The 20,840-nt window shown below is 41.9% G+C and overlaps 1 non-coding gene across 1 annotated transcript; it reads right to left on the reverse strand.

The window, feature by feature from the left end:
- Nucleotides 1–10,212: 10,212 nt before the first annotated feature.
- LOC118905546 lies at nucleotides 10,213–10,319 on the reverse strand. Its single transcript, XR_005022252.1, has one exon. It is a non-coding gene; the product is annotated as a U6 spliceosomal RNA (small nuclear RNA).
- Nucleotides 10,320–20,840: the final 10,521 nt, after the last annotated feature.

A 20,840-nucleotide genomic window follows, 5' to 3' on the forward strand; every position in this document is an offset into this window, starting at 1 on the left:
AATACCTTTCCCTACCCTGAGAAGCCTGGTAGTCACTGGTAGGAGCCCAGTAGGAGTCCTGGTAGGTAGGAGTCCTGGTAGGAGCCCACTCCTCCTCCCCAGTAGAAGAGCTTTGCCCTCTGCAGAAGATGAACCAGATTGGCTCTGGGCTCAGAGACACAAGACCTGAGGTGACACCCTGAGAAAATGAAAGCCTTCATGCTAAACTGTGAGACCCTACTGTGTCTCAATGTATATTTTTTGTGTTTATAATTCTTGGAGTTCATTGAGCTTCTTAGATTTGTAGATTCATATATTTCATCAAATTTGAAAAGATCAACAAAATTGACAGACTTTTAGCTAGGCTGACTAAGAGAAAGAGAATACATAAATAACTAAAATCAGCAATGGAAGTGAAGACATTGCTAACAAACTTACAGAAATAACGAAGATTATAAAAGAATAATATGAAGAATTGTGTGCCAAAAATTTAGTAATGTAGATGAAATGGAGAAATTCCTAGAAATACACAAATTATCAAAACTGACTTAAGAAGAAATAGAAAATCTCAAAAGACATAACAAGTAACGGGGATTGAATCAGTAAAAAACCAAAAACCAAAAAACCAACCTCCCAACAAAGAAAAAAAGTCCAGGACCAGATGGCCTCACTGGCAAATTCCACCAAACATTTAAAGAAGAATTTATGCCAATACTTCTCAAACTCTTCCAAAAAATAGAAGAGGAAGGAACACTTACTATCTCATCCTATGAAGCCAGTCTTTCCCTGATACCAAAGCCAGATGAAGACACAAGAAAAAACTACAGACTAATATATAATAGTGAAATGTTATAGGAATGAAATACTGATACATGCTACAACGTGGATGAACCCTGAAACCATTACACTAAGCGAAAGAAGCCTGACACAAGGGGTCCCATATTGTATGATTCCATTTATATAAAATATCAAGAATAGGTAAATTGTTAGCAAGAGAATGCAAATTGGTGGTTGCCAGGGGCTAGGGCAGAGGGGGATTTGGGGAGTAAGTACTAAATGGGTATGAGATTTCATTTTGGAGGTGCTGAAAATGTTTTGGAACTAGATACAAGTGTTGGTTGTACAACACTGTGAATGCACTAAACGCCACTGAATTGTTCACTTTAGAATGCTCAATTTTATGTTATGTGAATTTCGCCTCAAAAAAAAAATGTGTATGTTTATGTTAGGCTCTCTCCTGAATGATGTATTTATTGTAGTGTTCATAGCACTGGCCCTAAATCTAATCTAATCTACCTTCTAGTCTCCTGAAAGAGGCAGGCATAGCAAACCAGCAGACAATTATGTAGTTATGATTTTGGTCAGTTAGCTATATAAAAGAGAAGAAGGAGTGGCATGAAGAAGTGAGGAAATTAAGTTAGATTGGGATGTGGGAGAGAGGGGACAACGGGAGAGGGGGCGTCAGGAAGGTCTATCTGAGGAAGTGACTTTTCAGCTGGAATCTAAAGAATAAGTAGGAATTAAGCCTAGTGAGGAGTTGGGTATTACAGACTCCAGACAGAGAGGGCACCTTGCCTAGTGCCTTTTCCTGAGGCAGAAAAGAGCTAGTGCATTTAAGAAATGGAAAGACTAGCTCAGCCCAGGCCCAGTGAGTGCCCCGGGGTGACTGCAGTCAGTCCCTTGAGGAGCAGAAGAGTCGCTCATCTCCATGTGGACGCCCCTCAGCTTGCTCAGACTCTGGCACTCCACCTTGAGGCTCCTCAAGGTGTAGGCACCTGCCTTGGCTCTGCCTTGTCTAATATACAGTTTTTCAGATCAAATTTTTTTCAGAAAGAGAAGGTAAAGGAAGGGAAGGGGGAGAGCAAAAGACAAAAACTGGAGTCTTGTCTCTGCCACGATTAGTGCCTGATTTAAGGCAAGTTATTTAACCTCATTATTCCTTAATTGATTAATTACTTAATTTTGTGTGGGAAAAAAAACATGTCCTGTGGTCAGTAAATTAGAGAAATTGTGTGTTGGTGGACTGGATACTTTCTGATCTTTGAATATCTTTCTCTTTCATTTCCTGTATTCAATCCATTGGCCTTTATTTGTTTCTTCCTTCATAATATCTTTCAAATGTGTCTATTTAAAATCACATATTAACATTATATACTAGGTATTTAAAAAACTATAATTTAGTCTTCACAAGAATTATATATGTTAATTTCACATCCATTTTCCAAGTAGAGAAACTGAGGTTTAGAGGGGTCGGGTACCTTGCTTGGGGTCACAGAGCTCATACGTGATTGAGCTTTGGTTCAAACCCAGTCCTTTTTCACTTTGAAGTCTGTGCTTTTCCCAGGAGGACATGCTGTTTTCTTTCAATTCTACTGCAGTGACCTTCCTTGTTTTCCCCACGGACAACACCAACAGCCTCCTAGTTTGCCTTCCTTCCCTCCAGTCTCTTTCTGCTTCAATCCACACTGTCCCATACTCTACCCAGCAACCAGGTTAATTTATCCTAAACACATATACCCCCAAAATCGAAGTCCCCAAAGGCTTTTGAGTGAATCAAAGCAGGGGAGGGAGCTGAGGTTCCAGTAGCTTCACAGAAATTTATCTGTGGGGAAAATTCTTCTGCACCCATTGAAGTTTTCAAAGAAAAAAAGATTATAAATTACTAGAAGAAGGTGAGATGGTTAAAACCTTCCAGAGTACTTGAATATGTGCCCTCAGGTCAGGTGGGATCTGGAGAGGCATGGGACGTGCAGAAGGGATGATCCAGTGGTCTGGATATTGCCTGCTCTCTCCTCTGTTCCCCCTTACATGCCAAGGGGAGGTGGGTCCCTCCCTACTGCACAGGAGACCAGGTCTGGGAAACCTACCAACAATCCATGATGGAAACTGGAAAAGGAAACTGATGTTTTGATTCAGCGAATATTTGAAATTATTTCATTCTAAAGAAAAATATCCCAATTAAAGTGCTAAGCATTCAGTATTCACAAACAGAAAACAGATGCAACATGTGTTCAATTTGAAACCGGCTTGGGAATAACTCCCCGAAACTGAATGTGGACATATTTAAACAATATAATTCATAACAGAGCTCTGGAGGGGTTTCTAAGAGGAGACAAAGGAGTACTATACACACATTTAGCTATCCCTAGAGTATGGGCATGTACCAAATGTAATAAATATATGTCCGCTATTTAGCTCTGCAATTTCCACATGTTTTTTAAGTGACTGCATTCCTGATTACATAAGACACTAAAATCTTTTTAGAAATATGTGTAGTGGTAATGTTTTTAGAACCAAATTATAAAAATAATTAACCACTGGAAAATATTTTTTTTTCTATTTCTCAAGTTCAATGCTATCCTAAGAAAAAAATTCTGCTTCCTGATTTGGAAAATGAACTTGGAGCCAAGATTTACTTTCTCTTAGAAAGGAAACTTCAATAAAGTTTTCTCATCCTTTGATCCTTTTAGGAAAATGAGGTTTATCACTCTTCAGAAAACAAAATTCTCGAAGATTTCTCGCATTCCTTTTGCATAAACATAAAAGTGTTTTTGGAGTGCAAACATAGTATCATAGTTTTTAAAAAATGGCTATCAGGATGGCTAAATTTTAGCCAATCTTCCATCCAAGTGAATAAAAAAGTTTTAACATGTCCGTAAAATACTTCCATGTGTTTCTAACTAGAAAGATGATGGTGGATACCAAATTGTAACATTTTAGAGTCAATACTGTTGTCAGTATTTTGTATGTATTTTTTTTTCTTTGTTTCAACAAGTGAGAGTTCTAACATTTTGAATGTGTTGTTTTAGCAACAGTTTTCACATTCAAAATAAATTTACATAGAATCTTTTCAACAAATATATAGAGTACTCCCCATGTATGAAACATTATACTGTGCTGTTATAAACTTTCCATTTGGGTTAAACTTTTATATTGGTTAATTTATGTGTTAATTTTATTGACTGATTTTTTAGAAACAAATTTTCAACCTGATTTTTTTATACTACTTCCTCACTAATGTACTGTGCAATTGAGTATGTACCTCTGTAGTCTCAATTAATAAAAAGAGTGGGTTTAATATGGTGTATTTGCATCTAATAAAGTTTAAAATTATCCATCCTATTAAAAATGTGGAATAAGATTAAATGTAAGTAAAATTAGAAATATATAGATATAGTACACGGTCTAAGACTGCTGCAATATAAACATATGTGAACATCTAAAATACTAACATAGATTACATCATTGGCCCCAACTGGCCCTGCCCCACTTTCCCTCCTCCATATCCATACTTTGCTGTGCCTCTTTGCAGTTCTCTCCCACAGTAGGCATACTTCTTATTGACAGTTATTTAGATTGCATTCATTCTCTACCCTGGGCTTAGTCATTTGGATTTCTTTGGTCAATGGATGAAGCAGCATCAATAGTTTGCTAGCTCCAAGATTAGGCCTCAAAAGATTTTGCATATTTCCACTTTCTCTCTTGTGTTCCTGCCATCCACGAGAGAGATATGCCCAGGGCTAGCCACAGGTGCCAGGAGTAGGAATTTAGGCATGTGGAGGTGAGTCGCCCCAGCTAAAGTACCCTTGTCAAACCCAGCCCAGGGCAGAGCTCCCAGCTCACTTGTACCTGGAGCCCAACTCATACCTGCTGTATTAGTTTCCAGGGCTGTCATAACTAAGTACCACAGACAGGGTGGCTTAAACAGAAATTTATTTTCCCACAGTTCTGGAGGCTGGAAGTTTGAAATCAGGTGCTGGCAGGGTTGGTTTCTTCCGAGGCCTCTCTCCTGGGCTTGTAGATGGCCGTCTTCACGTTCATGTGGTGTTCTCTCTCTATGTGTGTCTATGTCCAAATCTCCTCTTCTTGTTAGGACACCAGTCAGATTGGATGAGGGCCCACCATAATGACCTCATTTTAACTTGATTACTACTTTAAAGGCCCTGTCTCCAAATACAGTCACATTCTGAGGCACTAGGGGTTAGCACTTCAAAGTACGAATTTTTGGAGGACACGATTTGGCTCGTAACATCAGTCAAACACAGCCTAGATCAGGCAGTCCCCAGGTGTCCAACAGACTCACGTGCTGTAATAACAGATTAGTGTTTTAAGGCACTGAGTTTTGAAGTACTCTGTAACAAAACATTAGCTAATCAATACAAATGGTATAAAAAAGTTTTTGAATAATTATTGGTGATGAGATTTTGAGTAATTAAAAATATTTTCTTTAAGATTTTGAGTAATTAAAAATATTTTCTTCAAAAATATTTTTTTCTACATATCCTTTTTTTTTTTTTTTTTTTTAATTAATTAATTAATTTATTTTTGACTGTGTTGGGTCTTCGTTTCTGTGCTAGGGCTTTCTCCAGTTGTGGCAAGTGGGGGCCACTCTTCATTGCGGTGCGCGGGCCTCTCACTATTGCGGCCTCTCTTGTTGCGGAGCACAGGCTCCAGACGCGCAGGCTCAGTAGTTGTGGCTCACGGGCCTAGTTGCTCCGCGACATGTGGGATCTTCCCAGACCAGGGCTCGAACCCGTGTCCCCTGCACTGGCAGGCAGATTCTCAACCACTGCGCCACCAGGGAAGCCCCATATCCTTTTAAACTAGCATTTTGTGAGTGTAAAGTAATACTTTTCCATCATTATAAAAACAGAAGATATAGTAATATATAAAATGTAACCCCGGGCTTCCCTGGTGGCGCAGTGGTTGAGAGTCTGCCTGCCAATGCAGGAGACACGGGTTCGAGCCCTGGTCTGGGAAGATCCCACATGCCGCGGAGCGACTAAGCCCGTGAGCCACAATTGCTGAGCCTGCGCATCTGGAGCCTGTGCTCCGCAACGGGAGAGGCCACGATAGTGAGAGGCCTGCGCACCGCGATGAAGAGTGGCCCCCCACTTGCCGCAACTAGAGAAAGCCCTCGCACAGAAACGAAGACCCAACACAGCCATAAATAAATAAATAAATAAATAAAATTTAAAAAAAAAAAAAAAAAAAAAAAAAAAAATGTAACCCCCCCAACCCTAGAGGAAATTATTTTCCTATTTACAAACACACACTCATACATATTTTTACACATATAGTCATACATAGTTTTACCCACAAAAGGTATTCCATCACACATACTTTAAACTGCTTTTTTTATAATAAAAATTTTTCCAAGGATAGCATTGTTAATAAATATAGAGCTACATTATAATTTTAATGACTGCATAGTATGTCTTTTCATCAATTTCCAGAATTTATTTACTAACTTCCTATTGACTATTATATAGATTGATCATTTTATTTTTTTTTACTAAAAATGATCATTTTATTTTTTTACTAAAAAAACCAAATCAAAACAAAAAAAAACATGTAATAGTAATGTTTCTTCCTAAAATGCTTTGAGATCTGGGGTTGAAAACACAAAATACACATAGAGACTATTATTGCTAACTCTAGTTTATTGTAAGATTCCAATTTCTGCCAACTTTACATAGATGGCTTTAGCAAAGCGTAAAGATGATAATGTATTTGGCCTTGGTGCAGAAGTCAGTGAATTGAAATAATGATGATGATAACACCAGAGCTGATGGCTTCATTTTATTAAACATTAATCCAATCAACATCTACTGGGTTACCTACAAGTGTGTGACCCTGGCCTGTGCACTCCAGAAATGAAGCAGGCACAGATGTGACTTCAAATATCTTCCTACTTAGCAGGGGGAGCAGACAGAGAGGTATACAGGTGACCCTGAGGACTCACCACCTTAAGTCCACAAGGTTGCATATGGGATGAGGAAGGAAATTCAATGTAAATTTTGGAAAGAAGCATGTTTTCTAATCCTGTAATTGATAAACTGTACTTTTTTTAAAAAAATTATTATTTATTTTATTTTATTTTGGCTGTGTTGGGTCTTCGTTTCTGTGCGAGGGCTTTCTCTAGTTGCGGCAAGTGGGGGCCACTCTTCATCGCGGTGCGCGGGCCTCTCACTATCGTGGCCTCTCTTGTTGTGGAGCACAGGCTCCAGATGCGCAGGCTCAGTAGTTGTGGCTCACGGGCCTAGTTGTTCCGCGACATGTGGGATCTTCCCAGGCCAGGGCTCGAACCCGTGTCCCCTGCATTAGCAGGCAGATTCTCAACCACTGCACCACCAGGGAAGCCCAAACTGTACTTCTTAAGAGTACTGCTTTTCTTCTTGGTTGTTCTTTCCAACTAAGAGAAGAAAACAATTCTAATTTCCCTAACAAGAGGATACATTTAACAACCCTCAATATCTTTCTAAGGAAGAGCCTCCTAGGCAAATATTTTCTTCGAAGTCCCTGGAGCTTTGGCCAGCCATCTGTTATTTGTGGTTCTGGTTTCTCTCCTGCCTTCTACCACTCCATCGCAGCCAGCCTGGCCGCAACAGGGAGTCAACACCCACCACACAAGGACCCCTCTATCTTCTGACCCCACCAAGGCGGCTGGTGGTGCTAAACTGCTGGTGCCATTTGTTCCATGGCTTGGGGACCCCTCCTTGGCTGTGACTTGGTGCCAGAGAATCTTTACTTCTGGAGAATATGGTGGTGATGTGCTTGCATCATTTCTCCTCCAGAAAGCAAGGCATTCATTGTATAAGTAATGTACCACACAGAAGTGTTTTTCTCTGTAAAGTTGGGAACCTCTTTGGAGGGAACAATATTTTTATCTAAACACACTGTTTGAATTTAGGTTAGTGTGATACGGAAATTGTACAAAAGCCATGCCAGCCTACTTTCTGCACTTCTGTCAGTAAATTTAGAAAGCACAGATTAGTGCAGCTATATTGAGTTTTATTCCATTTAACGTTTTGAGCAATGCTATGTGTTTTCAGTATCAGGATTCTAGGAAACAAATACGCTGTCTGATAATGTAAATGACAGGTATATTTACCACACACTTACTTACCTTTGGATACACTTGGTCAAAGCTCTATTTATGCAAAATAATGAGGCTGGGGACCAACAGGTGTATATATTTTCAATCAAGATGATAAAGGTCTGGGCCAAGGAGGAGATTAGATTTTACACTGGAAGATTTGCTAACAGACTAAATATAGGAAGTGGAAGATAAGGCTAGAGTCATTATAACAACAACAGCAACAATAATAATAATAGAAACAACAATGATAATCACAACAGCTATAGTTTATTGAAAGCTTCCTGTTGCTCAGCAACAGGCTAAGCATGGCATGTACTTACACTCTTTCTCCTCCACAACAACATTATAGAGGCAAATACTATTATTATCATTTCCATAGATTGAGGCACAAAGTGACTAAGTGACTTGCTTGTCATCTTAAAGGTAGAAAGTGACAGAGCTGGGATTTTTACCAGATCTTGGGCTCTTAATTACTGCACTGTACTGCGGATGGTCATTCATCTTTCACTGTTCTTTTCTGTACTGTGCAAGCTATTATTACTTTTATAATAAGATAATAATAAACACTTAAGGGGGGAGAAAATTGCTCAAGGCTTCTTATTTGAAGAGAACCACTAGTGCAGGGAGCTAAGGCCCAGGCTTCCCGATGGGGTTCATTATACCCACTACAGTCACTGCCACATTTCCATGTCTAGATCTTTCTAAATGCAAGATGATATAGCACTTCTAGGGAATTGCTTTGGGACCTTTGCACAAAGTTTCCTATTGACAAATGCACTGCACATGGGGAGGGCACCCTTCACAACATAGGTCCTGGGTTGTCCTGGGTGGTGTGCTTGCAGTAGTTTGTCTCTGGCTGTCTCTCTCTCAGAATCATTAATCATGACTTTACTATCCGTACCTTCTACATAAATAACCCCTACCCTTCCTCCTAGGCCCACTCGTCAAGCTCCCTTTCCTCCGTAGCTCGCCTCCACCTGCCTCATTCTAGGGGAGTCTCTACTGGCTTTGGCATTATCCACCTGTGCTCCAGCCTCCTGGAGAACAGTGTCACCTTCGGTCCACAGATGACCCAGGCAGCCAGGGAGCTGGAAGCAGAAGAAAAGACGCACTGCCTCTCTCTTACCTGCTCTTTCAGGTCAGTAGAAACTGCCTTCTCGGGAGCACAGCAAGATACCCAACCAGTCATGAGGGAGTGTGCGGTTTCTTTACAGCTTTAATGAAACTTCAGAGTGATGAATAGCTTCGACATGTCTTATTGATGCCATGTCCACACTCATCTATATTCACATTGGCTCTTACAAGCTGTGAATCTCACAGAGCATTTGGGATAGGCATTGCATGGCACAGTAATTAAATTCATCTCAGGCCTCCTCATTAAGGCCAGTGAGGTCTGTGATACCTTGTGTTTTCATTGACTACAGAGGAGTCTTTGAAAATTCATTGTAATTTGTCCTTCTGTGAAGCTGGGCAGTAATCAACACTACGTACAAAAAAAGGAACAAACTGCTGATACACACAAACAGCATGGAGGAACCTCAAAAACTTTACCCTAATTGAAGGAAGCCATATAAAACGACTACATATTCTATGATTCCACTTATGTGAAATGCTAGAAAGGGCAAAGCTATAGCAACCAAAGGACCAGAGCTTGCCTTTGGCCAGGGTTTGGAGGAGGGGGTTGACTTCAAAGGACACAAGGAAAGTTTCCGGGATGACAGAAATGTTTTATATCTGATTGTGGTGGTGATTATAAGACTGTGTACAATTTCAACATTCATCAACTATACACTTAAAATGGGTGAATTTTATTATGTGTAAATTATACCTCAATAAAACTGGAGGAAAACAAAGCAGCTTTAAAGACAGCATGAGAGGAATAAGCATCATGGAAATCAGGAGGAGAGGGTCGGGCTCAGATGACTTTAAAGGAGGAATGGGTTGAACACCCAGACCTCTGCTTATAGGCTCTAATTTTGTGCTTTTCCTAGTTTAGCTCAGTGTGTCTCACACTGCAGGGTTTATAAGATTCACTATACTGGGTTGTATATACAAAACCATGTTTATATGGATCATTTTACGGATAATTTAAGGTATTTTTCGAGAGTAATTTTGACTACACACAATTTTTGTCTTTCCTGTTCACTTTAGGTCCTAGCTGGCTAGAAGATGCAATTCCACTGAGTGATGGTGCCAGGATGGGGCAGCTGGGTTGGCTCTTAAGGTCAGGAGGAAGGCTGGGCAGCCTTTGAGTGGGAAAGCTGCCCACTCTGCCCACTCCCAAAGCCAGCTGTGTTATGCTCATCATAACTGGCTACCAAACCACTTCTGGTGTTCACACTTTTTTTTTTTTAAATATGGAACGCTTCACGAATTTGCGTGTCATCCTTGCGCAGGGGCCATGCTAATCTTCTCTGTATCGTTCCAATTTTAGTATATGTGCTGCCGAAGCAAGCACTGGTGTTCACACTTTTGCTTCGAACACACAAGTCCAGCCATCGTTAGCTTCAAAGAGGGAGGCGTTTGCAGAGCTGGCCTCATAATTACTTTTGTTGGTGTTAACTTCTCCTGGCATCACCCTGATCGGGACTGTCACGTTCCCCCAATACATAAGGCAGAGGTGAAAGCAGACAGCAATGCCATCACTGAGCCCTCACTTTTATCTCGGCAGGATTCTTAGTAAACCTCTCTGAGTGTCAACTAGGTCATTTGAAAATGGGGTGTTAACCCTTCACCCCCTCCCTAATTGCCAGCCAACTTGCACTAACACTCTCTTCAGACTCCAGGCCTTTGTACCTACTGTCCCTCTGCCTGGCTAACTCCTCAGCGTCCTTCAAGATTCAACTTAGTATCCCCTCCTCAAGAAGGCAATTCTCCCTGATGCTTGCCACCCTCCTCAGCAGCTGGAGGGAAGAGCCACTCCTGGGGCTCCTCCCACTTCTTGGGTTTCTACCTGCCCAGTAAGCACACTCATCTGCTTCCTTCTTGGCCCTCCCACTTGGCTCTGCATACCATAAAGGCACAGATGATGTCTACTTTTCTTCTATGCCTTATTCTGATGTAAGAATTTGCAAAATTTGTGTTAAGTAGGAGAGGAATGGAATGACATCCCTCTAGGGCTTCAAATGAGACAGCAGATGTAAAGCATATAACCTAACACCTGACACACAGTAGGCACTCAGTATTAGTCTTTCTTTTCACTCCCCCAACCCCTCCAAATCCCTCTTCTTGGAGGCTTTTGTCTGACTCTGACCCCTAGTGGGAGAGGTGATTCAGTGGAATCCACTGAGGGTGATCCTTCCCTGTAAGGAATGATGGGATTTGGTTGGGAAGTATATATTTCTGGAATAGTTTCAACTTGGACTAGTTTTAAGAGGATATAGGTTCATCTATGAGGACATTTTATAGAGTGATAAATGATGACCTCACTTCCTGGGAACATGTATAGTAAATTAGCTTGTACATTAATTAGGTGATAATTGCATTTTGGTGTGGTCTGAAACTCAATAAACACATTATTGAAAACTGATAATTATAAATTGTAACAATAATAGTAGATGCTGAGATTCACTGCTAATATTATGGAGCCTACTCAGCGCAAAGCAAAGAAAAATTTTAAAGTGCAAATTCAGTTCTAGAAGTTAAACTTTACCATTAAAATTATTTAAATATAAATGCCTGGTGCAGATTTGATCAGGCAGTAAAGACTATTTTGGCCACTAGAGGGAGCTCATACTTTAAAAAAAATGGAGCAACCACACTGTGCCACCAACAGCCAATGTGGGTTTTTTTGTTTTTTTAAAAAATAAACTTCTTTATTTCTTTATTTATTTTTGGCTGTGTTGGGTCTTCGTTGTTGCGCGCGGGTTTTCTCTAGTTGTGGCGAGCGGGGGCTAATCTTTGTTGCGGTGCGCGGGCTTCTCATTGCGGTGGCTTCTCTTGTTACGGAGCACAGGCTCTAGGTGGCCCAGGCTCAGTAGCTGCAGCACGTGGGCTTAGTTGCTCCGCGGCATGTGGGATCTTTCCGGACCGGGGCTGGAACTCGTGTTTCCTGCATTGGCAGGTGGATTCTTAACCACTGCGCCACCAGGGAGGCCTCCAATGTGGGTTTTAAAACTCATAATGATGCTGCACTGATTTTTTTTTTCTTTGTTCTTTGAGGCTTCTTTCATTGCTAACGTTCCAAAAGGATGGATAAGTGACAAGAATTGTAAATCCATGTGACTATATTAGAAATATTGTCCAGAAATGTCCAAAAGTGTAATCTCTGATGACACATAAAGTTATGGATCTAATTTACTTTTTCTTTTTTTTCCAGAACATAAACTATTTTTTAAAGGTACTTTCTTTTAAATACCACATTTATTCAAAAGGAAAGTTTTAGAATTATTTATTTTGTTTTCATTTTTTCACGGATGGGAGAATTGGTGTCATAATTTTACCATTTCACATATGATACATGTATGAAATATGTAGTGTTTCAGGGTCATATTAACCTCTGGAATGTCCCCTAAAACTACTCCTTTTACCCGTGCTCAGTGCCATAGGCAAGTGCAAGAGCTCGTTGTTCTCCCCTGGATGGTCATGATAGTTTTTTCTTGGCCTCCCCGTCACAGGCCACTCCTGTCTAGTGTCTCCCAAATGCAATTTACTTTATACATGGCTCTCAGACTAATTTTCATGAAACAAATTTTTTTATTACATCACCTTTCTGCTCAGAAACCTTTAGTAGCTCCCTATTTCTACAAAACAAAGCCACAAATTCCCACTCGGCATTCAAGATCCAATTCAATGCCACCTCCTCTTCAGACCCATCAGTCCCAGGCTGGAATAATTCTCTCCCTCTCTTTCCTAAGTTCTCATGGCACTTTTTCTCTGTACTGACCTTTATTTTATGGTTCCTTGAGACCATGTTTGGTATCACATCCAAGAGCAACTTCTTTAAAGGCATGAGTCCTTGTTCTGACCAGACAGCAGGCTTTGCCTTAGCAAATATATGAAGCTGAAGGTCTGCCTAAGAGAACCAGACTGGGGAGACATTCTGAGGCAGCATGAATACAACTTGGTGTTCTATTGCTATGTAAAAAGCCATCTCAAACTTAGTGGCTTAAAGTGACAATTTATTATTATCTCTCAAGCTTCTGGGGATTGACTAGACCTAGCTGGATGGTTCTTGCTTGGAGTCTCAAGTGCGTTTGCAGTCAGATGGTGGCTCAGCTGGAGTCATCTGAATGCTCAACCAGCCTGGACATCCAAGATGGCGTCCTCACGTGTCTGGCCATCCAGGCTGGGACAGCTGAAATCTCTAGGGGCTCGCCAAGCATTTTGTTCTCTTCCTGCGGTTCCTCCATGTGACTACATGGGACTTCCACAAAGCATGGTGGTCTCAGGTTAGACTTCCTACATGGTGGCTGACTTTCCCCAGGATGGGCATTTCAAAAGACCCTGGTAGAAGCAGCAAGGCTTCTTGGGAAGTCACACCCAGAGCCGCAGCCCAGATTCAGTGTGGGAGGGGGCTGCACAGGAGCACAATACTGGGAGGAGTGGTTCAGGGGCCCTCTCTGGAGACCAGCTACCTCACCTGCTAACATTTTCAATGTGGAAAATGTCTGAAGCTAGACCAATCGGAGGAACTGGAAAAGATCAGGGTAACAAAAACTTAATTGCAAGACAAAAGGGATGGTCAGTCAATATTGTTTAGTACATCCACAAATCCTTTTACCCTCTTCTCATCAAGAGGTGGGAGCTATGCTCCCTCCCCCTAAAACTGGGCAGGCTTTTCTGACTGTGATGCTATGTAACTTCCAAGGCAAGTTCAAAAAAGGCAGTGACGATATTTCCAACCTGCTTGCTGGAATACTTGCTCTTGTAACCTTCAGCTTCTATATAAGCAGCCTGCCTTCCTGAGGCTGCCATGTTGTGAGGAAGTCCAAACTAGTCCATGTGGGATATGGAACATACTGTCATTCATTTACTGTCATCATTTAGACGTCATATAAAGTGGGGGCTGGGAATTCCTGATGTACTTGCTCTGGAGAGATGTTTAAATTCTCAGATGCTTAACAGAGAGCCATAGGAATTGGATGGGGGCACTGGAGGACATGGTTTTGTAACCCTGATGACCCTTTTAAAACGAGATTGGGGGGCTTCCCGGGTGGCTCAGTGGTTGAGAATCTGCCTGCTAATGCAGGGGACACGGGTTCGAGCCCTGGTCTGGGAAGATCCCACATGCCGCGGAGCAACTAGGCCTGTGAGCCACAACTACTGAGCCTGCGCGTCTGGAGCCTGTGCTCCGCTACAAGAGAGGCCACGATAGTGAGAGGCCCGCGCACCGCGATGAAGAGTGGCCCCCGCTTGCCACAACTAGAGAAAGCCCTGGCAGAGAAACAAAGACCCAACACAGCCAAAAATAAATAAATAAATTTATTAAAAAAAAAAAAAAAGAGCCAAAAAGAAGGCTTACTCATTTAAAAAAACAAACAAACAAAAAAAACGAGATTGGAGGCTGATTTAAGACGGGGTGGGCAAGTATAAAGTAAGCAGGTAGGATACAGACTACCCATCGAATAACTTTGGACCTTCTGCTTTTTCACTCCTATTTTAGGCTAAGTGTTCAGTGTGCTGTTCTTTCCCTTAGTTCAGCTTTTGAAACTTTTATTTCTTTTTTTTTTTCAAACCACTAGCACATCCCAGTGTAGCTCTACCACTTTCCTATCACACTATGTACATCACAGTGCTACATGGTTTTTTTTTGTTGTTGTTGTTGTTGTTTTTAATTTTTATTTATTTATTTATTTTTGGCTGTGTTGGGTCTTCGTTGCTGCACGCGGGCTTTCTCTAGTTGTGGCAAGCGGGCTCTAGGCAGGCGGGCTTCAGAAGTTGTGGCTCGCGGGCTTAGTTGCTCTGCAGCCTGTGGGATCTTCCCGGACCAGGGATCGAACCCATGTCCCCTGCATTGGCAGGCGGATTCTTAACCGCTGCACCACCAGGGAAGCCCTCTTTTATTTCTTTAAAGGTCATTTCACCTAGAAGTTAAAGACTTACCATGGGTCCTGTAAGTGTGAAAAGCCTGGAAGGAAATGGTTTTGGCATGTTTGGGTGAAGCTAAGTTTTGAGGGACACCAGTGCCAGGGGTCCCGAACTGATTCCTTTCATCCTTCTGCCCTGCTACCTGTGTTTCTGTAGCACAGTCAAACGTTCTTGGGGAGAATAAAGCCCACTGACCTCATCCCAAGAAAATCAGTAACAAACAAACATCCAGTTATCTTTGAGAAGGAAAGAAGACGACATTGAGAGATAGAGAAAAAGAGCTAGAACCACTGGTCACTCTTTCAGGCTACCCAGTGGGAACTTGATGCCTCCGATAAACAAAGGCGCTGGCAGGAAGGAAGCTAAAGGTAGAGGAGGGGGTTGGCAGGCCCCACCGAAGCCGGGACAGCTGGAAGAGAAGCCTGGGCTGGGGATCTCCGGGTCTCTTCTTCAACAACCTTTGAGTCCCTCCTTCTGCAACAAGGCTCCTGGTGACGCCCTCTGGCCTGGGGGTCGTAGGTGAATCTGAAGCTCCCCAGAGGGCAATAAATGCAGGGTTTTGTGCTTGTAACTGGGAAGAAGTGGGCAGCACTGGAAGCAATCAAGGTTGAGGGTACAAGGAACCTTCTTGCCAAACCCATTCCCAGGCTTTCTAACTCTCTAGGAACAGAAGGGAGAGAATGCCTTGGCCAGTTTCCTGTAATTCAGGCAGTGGAGCCGGGGCCTCAGTGAGCGCTCACTCTGAGAAAACAAATGCACAAGAGAAAAGGACAAGAAGGAGGAAAAGCCAGCTAGGCAACTCCAAAGGGATCAGCGGGTAAGCTCGGGGGCAAACTGCTTTGGTGCAGGAAGGAAGTAAAGCACAAACAGGATCCGAGCGAGGTCACTTGTTTTGCAGGAGAGGGTGGGGGGAGGGGGAGGGGCCGGGGCGTGAATGTGCAGAATTCAGTCAGAGCTTCCAGATCCTGGGCCGCCCCGCCTACAGCACATTGCAGAGCAGCCAACCCTGCTCGCTGAGCACTCAGCTGTACAGCCCTCGCCAAATCTGTCAAGGTCATCAAAAACTTAATATCCCTCTAATCGCAAGATCGACACCAAGGGTTATTTTCCTGGGGAGCTGCCGGGGTGAAGGGGAGGTAGTGAGAGTTCCTAGGAGAACTTTTGTGATCCGCTCAGAATTTTTTTTTTTTTTATGACACGACTGCAGGTTAATTTTATTGCCAGAGTCTAATTATCAACTCAATTTTCAAAGGTAACAGCTAATATCTTATCTTTAAAAAGTATAAACAAGGTTAATACATGATTAATATAATAATCTGCAATAAAAACAAAAAATAATACCTCAATGACAATTCATATTGAAGCTGATATTTATGCAGATATTTGAGTTAGAATATGATTGAAATCCATATAAAACCATTTATCTAGGGAAATATTACTGCACACACTCAGAATATTTTTACAAATTCTTAGATGTATTCAGTGAGTTTCCTTTTTATGAAAATGCCATTCCCTGAACAGATTGTACTGATTTTCTGGAGTCATTTCTTCAGTGCACTTTTACTTTATGACCTTTCATGGTCAGCTTTATGCATGGTGTTACTTTGGCTGAACAGTAGATAATAAGAACTTTCTCATGGACCGTTTTGCTCAACATTTGTTTCTAGAGACAACTTTAGGACCTTTAGGGTGTGAAAGAATATCAGCCTGGCCTTATCACATGGTCTTCCATACCAAAAGATAAATAAGTTTAGGTATTAGAGAGAAAGAAGAAAAGATAGCATAGATCAAGAATCCAAAAAGGTCAGTAGCTCACAGTCTTTCAAGAAGTAAAGATTCCTTCACTCTTGGGTGGTATTTCCCACTGTTTTACAAAAGGTGGTAACTTTCTTTTGACTTAACTCATTTTGTTCATGTTTTCCAGAACTCCAAATAAGCAGAATTCAGTAACAAGTGGGAGTGGGGAGATCAAATGCTCAGATTAAAAAAAAAAAAAACCCTCTCCTAAGGACTTTTTAAGTGGATTCAGCTGCTCTCACCTGATAACTACTATCTTCTCTGGCACTTTCTACTCTGGGCTATGACAAGTCACACCAGCCATGTGAACTCACATGTCACCTATGTGACCCTAGAAGGGAAGGTGGGGACACCTTTATAAAACAATGGGCCCAGGATGGGAAAGCAAAGGGAATGGGCAGCTGGCCAAGCTAAACAGGTAATTTTATATCCCAGGGAATTTACGGGCTGCTTCTGGGTCCAAATAAGATGCAATGAGGTGATTTCTCTGCAGGCTCCTTGCAAGTGCCGCAGAGAGGGCCCAGGCTTGGGCCCACCTGTCTTAACATTTTCCTTTACATTGTTTCTTCCACCTGGTACTCTAACTTGAATTTTTTTCTGGAAACAATCACCTGGCAAGGATTAGTCCTAGATATCACTCAGGGATCACTAGGCACAACTGGATTCTTACACTGGTAGAAAGGTGTCTTCTATTTATTTATTATTATTTTTATTTTATTTTATCGTCTTTTTTGACCTCAGCACGCGGCATGCAGGACCTTAGTTCCCTGACCAGGGATCGAACCCATGCCCCCTGCAGTGGAAACGAGGAGCCCTAACCACTGGACCGCCAGGGAAGCCCCAGAAATGGGTCTTTTAAATGGAGTGTCCTGAAATGATTCTTGGGGAATCCAGTGAACTATTTGTGGTAGAAGCCTTTGGTGCAAAGACGATGGTCAAGGCAGTGCTTTTTCAAAGTGGTAGAAGTTACAACTGAAATTTAAGACAATTTAAGATCTATCTAGTTATAAAATGGAAATACGTATCTACCTCTCTCTACATATGATATATTCATATCTGTTTAAGACAGCTGCATAAGAGAGATGCGGTTTTAATGTGACAAATGTGACTATATTTCCCTCTCCAATGTAATAATAAAATATTCCTCTTTCTCCCCTGCAGCTCTTCTATTTTTGACTGTGTGCTTGCAGCAGAAAGTAGTCTAAAGAAGTTGTAACTATTGCCCAGTGATTGGCTTACAAGAAGGTGAGAAGTGGAGTTCACTGTTGTGATTATTTAAGTATAACAGCTGCAACAACAAAAATGCCTATATTTGACTTCATTGGAATCTCATAAAACGTGCATTTCAGTTACCCAAATTCAACCATTAGTGATAAGAGCTGGTAATTGTACCTTCTAGTTCTCTCAATGGCAGGTTACTTAGACTGAGCTTCCAACAGGAGACTGACTGTCCACCTGGTGCTCAGCCAACAGTGATATGTCCTAATGTTGGAGGAAAAGGTCGCTTCATGCGACATACTTAGAACTTGTATGGTGGAAAGAAATTTTGAGATCTATTTTGACTCTTCATGATTTCTATTATACATGTATAAGATGTGTTTCCACCTGGGTATATGATGATGTTCCAGGCCTGTTCTGAGTACTAGTAATAGGAATTTAGTTCCAGCAGGGCATGTTTGGATGTACTTCTAGAAATTCTACTGGTTTGAAGACTTAATGAGTCTTCTGGGAGAGACAACTGTTGACTTATATCAGAAGCCAAAGGCTCATCTGTCCATTCCCTGAGCTTGGGGAATAGGTGGCATCATTCTATCCTTAAAGCATAGGAGTACTGCTGTGATTATTCAGGTCAAAAGATGTTCTACTGACCATTTTTTGACTTAGTATTCCAGTTTCTAATCTACCCCAAAGATGCACTGGCAAGTATGGGAAGACGTACGCACAAGATTATTCACTGTATCACTATTTGTTTTTTGGAAACAACTCAAATGTTGATCAAAAGGGGACAATCAGCTATGGTTATATCCATACGATGCAATATTATACAGCTATAAAAAGTAATGAAGAATATTATCTCTATATAACCCTATGAGAAGATCTCCAGGATATATTGTCAATGAGTTAGATGTTAAGACATGATCACTAAAACAAAACAATATGAAAATTTGAACTTATGTATTGGGGGTTGATGGCACAGCCCCTCAGGGAGGAAGTATTTCAAGTGACTTTAAAACATGGGAATTAACTCTAGATCCCAAGTGGGATATATATATCCTTAGATCAGAAGGAACTGCGGAAAAAACAAAAACAAAAAAACTTCAAATTTTTCAATAATTATATTGTTGCTATTGTTATTCTGAGACTGTTGGATACGTTTTGTGGGGTAAAACAAATGAGTAATTATGTAGGTGTTGCTGGGAACCAGGATTTTGGGTATGAAAGGAGATACAGATGTAAGATAGACAAGACCAGATCAAAGCCCTATGGTCCTGAACTAGAATTTGCATTGGAACCATTAGTATCAACTTGTAATATTTTGTCTACATCTACCTGTTTATCTACCTATCATCTATCATCTGTCCATCTCTAATCTCCTAGCTTTGTTCCCTGAAGAGGCCTAGAAACAATGAACAACCCATTAGGAACATGCATCCCTAACACAGAGATTAGGAACCCTGAAGGAGGAGGGCTCCTTAGAGAAATACCTGGCTCCAGGTCTGCTCAAGATGAATCTTTAACATCTGGTCACATGTGAAAAGAAGGACACTATTGACAACCTCTATGACTGCGTCAAAAGGAGTCAGGAACTAACTTGCAGGGGCTCTCGTTTGAATATCAATAAAAATAGTAACTGGAATAAATGGAAGCACATTAACTCTGTTTACATCTATGAGTTTATCAAAAAAAGGAGTCCCCTAGGAATGGCCGTCAGGGTGGCAGTAACAAATCCCAAGGACAGGTAAAGGGTTGCGTAACTGGTTAGGGGCAGCAGGGTGACCACGTCAGTGACAGCCACAAAGCAGCAGAGCGGGGATGGGGATGGGCACGGGCACAGCGGCAGCAGCATTCGGGATGCTTCCGGAGGGTGCGCGCCACGCTGGAGCCAGGTGAGCGCACAGGAGGCGCAGCAGGGCGCTGCAGAGTTGGGGTCCAGCGGGGACTGATGGAGACTGGCAACCACAGGACGTTCTTCTCCATGTGGTCTTGCTTCTGATGCTGTGACCCGGGAAATCAGAGTTAGGAGCATTAACATCAAGGAAATTGAAGTCAGTTACCCTGAGAATCTCATATTATTGTAGAAAAATCTAAGCATAGAGATTTATCATTAAAATCAATCAATTTTGGGACTTCCCTGGCGGTCCAGTGGTTAGGACTCCGCACTCCCACTGCAGGGGGCGCGGGTTCATCCCTGGTGGGGGAACTAAGATCCCGCACGTGGCCTGGGGCGGCCAAAACAAAACAACAATCAACTTTAGAAGCCAAAATATTTTCCCGCTTTTTTACTTCAAGTAGAACGTTTGTCAGAAAACTAAGATCGGCAGTCATCTTGCTGGCATTCATATGTGAGAAAGGGTTTTCGCTCTCAGCTGAAACCCTCCGCAGCCCACCCACCACTAATTCCTCTTCACTCCGGCGCGCAGAGCTAAGTAAGTGACTCAGCTCGGTTTGGCTTTAAATCATAGATACTATGGGGTGTTCGGTGAGAGTGGCCGAGCAGGGACTGGGGCTAAGCTTGCTTGGCTCACGAGCCTGATGTTTTGCCTGACTGAGGTGCTATGATTGAATTTATATGTTTTTATGACTGCAGGCTTATTTCCCGGTTTTTCAGATTTAAAGAAACTATTTGAAATAATAAACTTCCTTTTTCTCTTGTGATTGGATCTATGGTGGTAATAAAAAAAATAAAGAACAGCTGTGCAGAGGGGTAACCATGACTCCAAAACTTCTAGCAACTTTGGGTAACAACAAAGGCCTGAAATGCAAAAAATGGAAATCTCCTTTGGAGCAAACATTCCCAACCCTTCATCATCTTCATCCCAACCCTTGCGGTATCCGCAATATTGCGGTTTGGGAGAGAGCAGTGATTCACAGGGCTTTAAGCCTGGAGACCTGGGAGCTGGGAGGAGCAATTTGGTAGAATTTCCTCTTGCTA

The sequence above is a fragment of the Balaenoptera musculus genome, chromosome 12 (assembly GCF_009873245.2).
Source record: "Balaenoptera musculus isolate JJ_BM4_2016_0621 chromosome 12, mBalMus1.pri.v3, whole genome shotgun sequence".
NCBI classification, from domain to species: Eukaryota; Metazoa; Chordata; class Mammalia; order Artiodactyla; family Balaenopteridae; genus Balaenoptera; species Balaenoptera musculus.